The sequence below is a fragment of the Patagioenas fasciata genome, chromosome 1, assembly GCF_037038585.1.
Source record: "Patagioenas fasciata isolate bPatFas1 chromosome 1, bPatFas1.hap1, whole genome shotgun sequence".
NCBI classification, from domain to species: Eukaryota; Metazoa; Chordata; class Aves; order Columbiformes; family Columbidae; genus Patagioenas; species Patagioenas fasciata.
This window is the reverse complement of record NC_092520.1, coordinates 155,103,066-155,111,867: the sequence shown is the minus strand read 5'-3', so window position 1 is coordinate 155,111,867 and position 8,802 is coordinate 155,103,066. Positions and strand designations below refer to the sequence as shown.

Genomic DNA, 8,802 nt, shown 5'->3' with positions numbered 1-8,802 from the left:
GTGACTTCATCACTGACACTGGCTCCTCTCAGAGTAAGTTACCTGTTAGTGTAAGAGTACCACAGGTGTAACTTGTTGCTGGTAGAAATGGTAAAATATAGATCTTTGGAAAAAATTTTGAATGAAGATGGAGTGACAGAGAGACCACATTGCAAAGAGAGAGCATTTTCTCCAAATAGCAGAGAGATACAAGGAGGGTGAGCCCACAGATTTCCCCTCTGGAGGAGTATCTCCTTCCCTACAGTTGTCTTTAGAGATGGAGCTTCTTAGGAAAATGTTGATCTGGAAAATTTGCTTGAACCTTCCAACCTGACCCTGCAAAGTCATGTTCAGGTGGGGATTAATTTCGTGCTCTACTGGGATAAGACACCACAGTCATCAGACCAGCAATTCAGATTTCAGAGATTTCAGATCACCAAGAAGAAGAGCATATAACAAACCTCATTAAAACCTCAGTGTATCCTTCTGCAATGCTAATATCTGAGAGATCAAGGACCTCATCAGGATATGGCCTCCTTATTTCAAAACAATGAGATTTCCAGTTTGGAAAACCCCTATTCGTCCACAGAGTACCTCAGTGGATCACTGCACGGATTTATTCTGCCCCAGTGGTGACACAAGCCTTTCTGCATTTGCCAAGTCAGTGATGGCTTCCATTAGCTATGGAAAGGTTGCCATAACTAATCTCACTAATAACAGCAATTTCAGGCCTCAGTTGCTTAATGGACTCACAAGACGCATACAGCTAGAGATTTCCTTCATTCACTGTCAAAGCTCAGGTCAAAAATAATCTCAAGAGACCTCAAACTTGACCTTTTCAAAATTTTATGCTTGTCAAACTCTAGTGTAGATGAATTATCAATGCAAGCACTAGGAGAGCAACAGTTCAATGTGTGCAATACTGACTCAGATATACAGAAGTTTGTGTGTCAGCAGAATCAGAAACAGAATGATCCATCAGTGGTGCCCACAACAGACGTGTCTAACTCCCATCCAAAATGGACCCATTACCATTAGCATATCCTTGAATTCATTCTTCACTTTCTACGTGTAAGAGCAATCAGGCAAACAGTAATGTAATGCCATCCGTATTGCCTCCCACTCCTCAACAATTAACTTTCCTTTTAAAAGCCTGCTACAGGCTATAGCCACTGTGAGAAAGAATTGCAAATCGTGCAGGAAACATATTTCCCCTCAGGGAAGGAGTGGGATGTAATTTTATTCCTTAACATTATAAATTATGCTTTTCTTTGCTTTAAAGGTTAGAAAATGCAGTGAAGATTAATAACATCACTGTTATCAATTACGACCCACCAAAATACAAGTTTCCACAATAAGGAGGGAGTATTCTCAGTGGGAGACTATTCTGCTGGTGAGGAGAAATGACTTAGGAAATAGCTATGCTTTAGTCAACTGACAGAAAGCAATTAGAGCTTCTCTCCAGCACTTAGAAAATAGGCAATAGTATAATTGACTCCTTGTACTTTTTGAAATAAACCAGCCAGGCAATGCATAGGAAACAAAACCATGATACCTTGTGTCAAACCGCAGTCACAAAACCTGCGGAACAAAATGGTAGAAAAGAAATAAAGCAAGACTGAGGGCAGTAAGACGACCCTGGCATCAGTAGCGGATTAGATACCCAGACTGGCAGCCCACTTGTAAATAATAATGTAACTGTACTTAACATAGCATATGAAAATATTTCACTTTAGGAATCTACCCTCAAGTGTTATGTATTATTTATATTTTGTGCATGTACATGTATGAGGGGACAAAGATAATTTATGAACAGGCTGAACACACAGTCCATGTGATACAAGCGACACACCTGCAGTAGAGACAATATCATTTCCAAGAGTTAGATGTTGGATCTAAAAAGCTTAGGTCCTAGACCACTGAGCATTGAGCATCATAGATACCTATAGGAGGAGGCTGTTGGGTTCTGAGGATCTTTGTACAGTTTGTAGACAGTCTGGAACACATGAGGCATATTTTGAGTGTATATTCATAGAATTAGACAAATGGGGAATGTGAATTAAGGAATTAAGGTGTTATGCCATCAGCTTTTGTTGGCAGGCCAGTGAAAATCAGAAGATCCATAAAGGTTTTAATCTGGAAAACGTGGTGGTCAAACTACAGTCCCTTTCCTTACTACAACCACTTTTTGCTCATGTTCGACTAGAAAGAAAAACACACACAAAAAAAAAAAAAAAACCAAACCAAAACCAAAAACACAAAAACAAGAACAAGAACAAACAAACAAAAAAATCCCAAACCAACAACAACAAAGTGTATGACTCAGTTTACACCCGCTGCAGAATCATCTCAGTACATCCTTTGTGGCTTGTGGCATTTACTTATATTTCTAGGGTTTCGATGGTCATTTTTTCAACAATAATGCAATAAAATTATATTTTACAGTTCTAGTGGCTGGTCTGTTCTTCTTGTATTCTAGGTTTCCTGTAAAGTTTTTGGGTCAAAATACAAATGCATTTTTTGTTACTAGTTGAAATTCAAGTGATATTAAATACTATTTGGAACTAGAAAGCAGTGATTTTCAATTAACATTAAATAGGAAAGTGTTTAATATCAATTGTTATTAAATGGGCACATTAGCATTAAATTAATGCTAAATAGCATAGACAAACTTTTCCATTAGGCAAGCCAATATTAAGTGTATTCAATCTTTTACAGTATGCACTAATCAGTCTCAGGTTTCCTCAGCTGAAAGATGCTTCTTGATAAATGGACATTTATCCCATTTATGCCCTTTTAGCTACCAATTCCATCTGATCTCCATTATAAATACTCACTAGAAAAGACGTTCTTGTAAATTTTGCTGTGCATTAATTCTATGACTCCTGACGACTAATTGTCCTTTCCTTTGAACCTTTTCTTTGAGCTTTATCTCACACGTACCATTAATCAGTCTTTGCTGTTCCACGGGATGAATTCCTAGTGGTTAATACTTCTCCAATTTAAATGAGGGTTAACTGCAGACATAAATAAAACAATATTTCATAGGGAAGACACAAATTCAGAAAAAGGCTAGATATTGTTAGAAAGACAACCAGCCCTATAACATACTCCTCACTTTTAGGAATTGACAGCTTCCAAGATTCAGGAATCATTTTCAAAAGTGAGCACTGTGTGAATCAAAAAATGGTTGCATCAAGATATTTGTTCACTGGAAAACCTCGCTACTGGCTGAATGAAAAAAAGATGTTGAGCTGCATGGGGGAAAGGGTACATCCCATGTGCTTTACTGAGACAAAAAAACCTAAGAGGACTATATGTGTTGGACCATATCTGAAACCTCCATGTTTGGCTAGTCTTGAAGACAGAGTACCAGACTCCTTTGTGTGTCTGAGATTCAGAAGCTTCTCTGAAACCTTATTCGTTGGGTATGTTAAGATACATCTTGAAATCTGAATTATTCGTAATCAAAGTCTTGTGTTTTTTAGACACCAGGTGGGCCTTAAGCCATAGAGTGGACAAGACCTCTTGGATCTCTGAGTCCCATCTCCTGTTCTCACAGAGATCATATTCTTAATCTCCTCAAATAAATTTGTTAAGTTAAAAGTTATCGTGGGAGTCCCTCAAAAGAGGCAACTATGTCTGGCATCTTGAGTTTGGAATTGAAATATCTTCCCAGTAAGGAATCAAAGACATAAGCAGTGTATTAATGAAATCATGGTATAAACATACTTATATTTTAAAAGGAACATTTTCATTTTTCTCATGTAATGATGGGGAGTTCAATAGCTTAAAATGTATTTTTCAGTGAGTCTGTAAAAGCCTCAGCCTTCATGTTCTCATACAGATGAGCTGTTTTAGTCAGAATAAGCAGCAATTCTTGCAGTCTGCAAACATATAGTCTTAATGAATTCCCTTCAGAGAGAAAATAAAATCGCATTATACAGGAATTTTGTGCAAAACAGCTTGTCCTGTATTTGTGAAGCGGCAGCACGTTACAAAACTGGTGCGACAGTTTGATGAGTTTCCATGGGAACAGCTAGACTTGAATGCATGGGTGCACAAGCAAGCTTGCCAGGTGCCCATTATTGGTTTGGAGGAAGAAAAAATTACATTTCCATGACAGCTACAGATTAGCTGAGCAAGTCGCTTTCCAAAGTGATGTACTTGCAAAAATAGATAAGCGTCGACCAGACTAAAATTTGTTTGCACTCTCTACAGCAAGCTGCGTAATTTGATCTCCCCTTGAAAATGTCCAGATTGCAGTTTCTGCTCATTGACTGTTTCACCCAGGATACTATGGTCTTCTGCTGCAAGGTAATTTTCTGGAAAAAACTCATAACACTGCAGGTAGGATGAAGAAACTAAAATTGAAATGGAAGAGTTATTCCCTCAAAGAGAACCACACAAACATTTTGGACACCAGTGAGATATGTAATAGGATGAACCACAAATAGGGCTTATTTGAGAATCCTTTACATTCACTACACTTGTCTGTTGAGCTGCTTTTAAAAATACAAATATAACCAGGCCTTCAGCTAGCGTAAATCACCACTGCATTGATGAAATCAGTGTAATACTGAAAGATTCCCTAAACTGGAGATTTGACACAGTATTCTTCAATGGGCAGATATATTAATAGATTAGGAACAAAGGGCCGACTGAATTGTACCTGTTGCCTCATGTATGCTTTCTAAGTGTTAGTCTGTTTCCTTGGCTACCTCCTTGCATACAACTTATATTTGAATAAGCAATGCGAATGTCAGAATGTCATGGTCACACCAAGTGAGAAAGGGATTAAACGGTTCAGGAGGTAAAGACAACAAGTTTTAAACCTCTGAAAAACTGCATAGAAATATGACTAGGGTAACTGTCCCTGATTGCAGGTTGATTTACTTTGGGATCCAACAAATAAGTCTTCTCAGATGCCACTGTAAAAGTGCTAGGGATATGTGAACCAAACCTCACAGAAGTCAATTCACCAGTTCCAGCTGACAGGGAATTTGGTTTTATACACTGGGGAGTACTCAGGGAGGAGAAAAATGGACTGTAAGGAAGACGTGCATAAGAGGAATTACAGAGATCTTGAAGAACCTGGCCTAAATCCAAAGAACACAGTGCGCGGGTAGAAACTCAGATGTTTCATTGTTTTGTCTAGGTCCATGAGTCTCTTGCACAGTTGGGAGTGAAAACTTTGTCAGTATCTAAGAATCTTCTAATACTCGGTTTCTGGGAAAACCAACTTTTAAACAGACTGCCTACAGGGCTTGTGCTCTGGGAAACAATAACCAACTGGCGAACCATGCAGGACATAATTGTATCCCAGGAGCTTGCTTTTCTGGAGGGTGTCTGCAGTCAGAGCATTTACAAGAGATGGAAAAGAAGAGAGCACTGCATTTTACCCAGACCAAAGAAACCTCATAAGTACTTAGGCTTATTCCTATATAAGCCAAAACAGCCTAGTAAGTCACCTAATATGAGAGGTCCATTGAGGAGTCACTGAACAAAAGCTGAAGACTTTCATGAATGGACCCTCTGAGCTCTGCCATTGCCCAGAGGGACCAGTCTTGCACAACTGTTAGCCCAGATGGTGATCTCAGATTTTGGATCACTATACTATTAATTAAAGTCTTGCCTATAACAAGTCCAACAATTCAGGAACATTTTTTAACAGATTTTTAGGCATATATTTAAAATGGCTTTGTAACCTCCCCTCAAATTCAGCAAAGACTTTTCACTTAGATTATTCATTCCATTCAAATTCAAAAATCTGGAGGACTACCTGTATTTGTAATATGTACCTGTGATCTGGATGTCTGAACTCCTAACACAGTCATTGGAGATCTAGCACTGCTTCATTTGTCTACATATAGGCCCATAGTGCTGTTTCAATTATCCTGTGGTATCTTTCCTGACTTTCATTTATGCACAGAAGAGCACAGGATTCCCTTGTGCCAGTGCAAAGATGATACTTTGTATACCTTAAAGAAATTTCTGTTGGTTAGATATTTACAAAAAGACAGCTAAATAAAACACTGATCCTTCTCTTATTAGAATGGGTACTTAAGCACCCAGCTTGCATGGAGATATCTCTCTCAGATTCCTAATATAGGTGTCTACAGTCTGGAGCTGAATCTCATTCTTACTTCTGGCCTCTCTTCCTAAACCATGGTTCCTTGCTTACAGCAAATGGTATCTCTAGCATCAGGTATTGATGCCAATAATAAGTGATTGTTTAAAAAAAAACTATATTTCACACAGCAGTCTCCTAATTATATATGCATATGGCTATATATTAATTCAAGGATATCCTTTTAAAAAGACCAGCAGCTCCACAGAGATTAACACCAATAGTCAATGAAGCCTAGGTCTAAACATATTTTTAAAAACACTTGCTTAATATTTCATTAATTATTCCTTTTCAAAATGCATGTTGTGCCTCTCTTAAAGAAGTGGGTTACTGCATCTACTTGAAATATTGATCTGAACCATTCTGAAGGGTCCAGCTATGAGTCCTTTTAAGGGGTAGCTACTGAGACACACCACTGTTGCAGACGTTATTTCTTTTCACACTACTTCTGTTGCAGATGAGCCACCTATGTTATAACAGTAAAGGAGGCGGGAATGAGTGCTAACACTACACAGAGGGCAGCTGGCAGAGATACAAAACAGTCTCTGAGCCCCATACATTGTCCAGTGGGCTGAGAACAGGACAATGTAACAGCGTTGGAAAAAGCACAGATGAGTGTTTTGTACACACATCCATTATAGCACGTGGTACTTTTCTGTTCTTCAACTAAATCACAGCTTCAGGATATAAAATGATGGGACAAAAAGAACCTTGTACAAATGTATTTAGTATAGTGGCTGAATGAGCTGACTCTGGAGAATCTTGCATGTTCCAGCAATTTTTCCTTTCTGTTTTTGTTTTTTTTTTTTTGACACTAATTCTGTCTCTGGCTTCCTATAATATATAATTGATATGGAAATTAAAGCATGAGTGAAGATCAAACAAAAAGTCACAGTACTTGCACTGTGTTATTCTTCCTTTCCTGGATGAAGTAATTTGTATTACAGTAATGCAAACTCAGTTACACCAAGCAAATATCTATGTCTGAAACCAAAGACACAAGACTGGACAGAAAGATGTCAGCTGAAGGATTTTCAGAAGATTTTTGGGTTAATAAAAATTATACCTTTACATATTTCTGAAGCCAAAGTTCAAACCAGGAAGCCTTTTAACCTCAAAGTGCTACATTTTTGAAAGGAAACAAAAGACAAGACCTGTTAGCAGGACCCTGTAACTGTAACATGCATGTAATGTTTATTATAGTTCTTATCTCTTTAATGATAAGAAGCCTTTATGAAATGGGAGATTAACTAACTCACCTGTTCTTAGCTGGAAATGACACCTGGCAACCCTTTCAAGCCTAGAAGATAAAGAAAGCATTGGTCACATAATGAGTCTTGAATGTAGCAAAGGGTTGTTCTACACTAGATATAACCACTATCTCCATGGCATAAGAGTATCAGAAAAGCAGATTAAAAAAAAAAAAAAAGAATTATGAGAATTATGGAAACAAGAAAAGAAACACAAAACAATTCTGAAAAAGTACATTAAATTTCCCAGTGGACATCCAGAGTTTTAAGAGGCTTAAACTTAGCCATACGCTCTTACAGATATACATATCATCCAAATGCTGCAGTCATATGAGAATGTCTCAACATACAATGCCCTCCCCCCAGCTCTATAGAGGATTACACAAAAAAAGACTCTTAGATTTCCACAGGCCTGAAACACACTTTGAATTCAGGCTTTACAGTTTTCACTCATACTGACATGAGATGTTGTGAAAAAATATTTTTGGCTGTGTGACAGCAAATTAATTAGTATATGAATAATGAGTCGACCAGAGTGATAACATTCTTGTCTTTAGTGTGACAAGGCAAGAATATGATGAAGCACTAAGGCATGCCATGGACTTCTTGCAAGTTCTACTTTACCTTTAAAAATGCTTCTCAGCTGTTTTGGGTGGATTTTGCAAGGGACAGCAAACATTCTTGCTGAAATTGTTATTGTTTCTGCAGATGTTGAGAGGGCTTCCTTCAGGGAAGGACTGCACTCATGAGGACCTGGGAGTAGCTTGTGTTCTCATGGAAGCTTCACTTGGAAGACAGATATGCTGTTTTGTGAACCAGTAACCTGAATATGGGACACAGATGTGCACAATGTAAAATGTACATTCAGTTTGTCTGACTTAATTCTTCAGAGTTAGCCACAGCGGAGATATCTCAGGAATAGAACAACTACCAGGAGCCAGCTAAGGACTCGCAAATTCTTTGATTCATCAAATAATTATGCACATAGTTTTGGACTTTAACCAAACAATAGATAGATAGAAAGGCTTAAAACAAAGTCCATACTTAAATGTTGGCATGTACTACAAGTCTTCCAGAACTGGGGCACAAGCCAGTAGGAAAAGTTGCCCCATGTTAATCTCATCTGGGAGTTATGTACTCTGTTGCAGCTTTATAACACGTGAAGCACAATTTGGGAGAACAGTTTCCCCATTGTACATGAAGATGCAGTTCACTTCTCAGTAACACTTCATAACTATAGGCTGTTCAATTAAAGTTTGAGTGTGACAGGATTTTTTCAGATTGGCTTACTGTATCCCTCGAATTCATACAATCGTTGGAGTGCTGGCTGAAAGGGATGTCCAGATGCCTGTGGTCCCACCTCCCATAAGAAGCAAGGCTGTTACCAACACTAGATCAGATCAGCTATTGTTTTGTCTAGCTGAGTCCTGAGAACCTCCAAGG

General features: G+C 38.3%; 1 long non-coding RNA gene across 1 annotated transcript; it reads right to left on the bottom strand.

The window, feature by feature from the left end:
• Positions 1 to 2,894: 2,894 nt before the first annotated feature.
• LOC139827053 (uncharacterized) lies at positions 2,895 to 8,172 on the bottom strand. Its single transcript, XR_011737238.1, has 3 exons — positions 7,984 to 8,172; positions 7,369 to 7,409; positions 2,895 to 2,996 (listed from the first exon to the last, which is right to left on the bottom strand). It is a non-coding gene; the product is annotated as an uncharacterized lncRNA (long non-coding RNA).
• Positions 8,173 to 8,802: the final 630 nt, after the last annotated feature.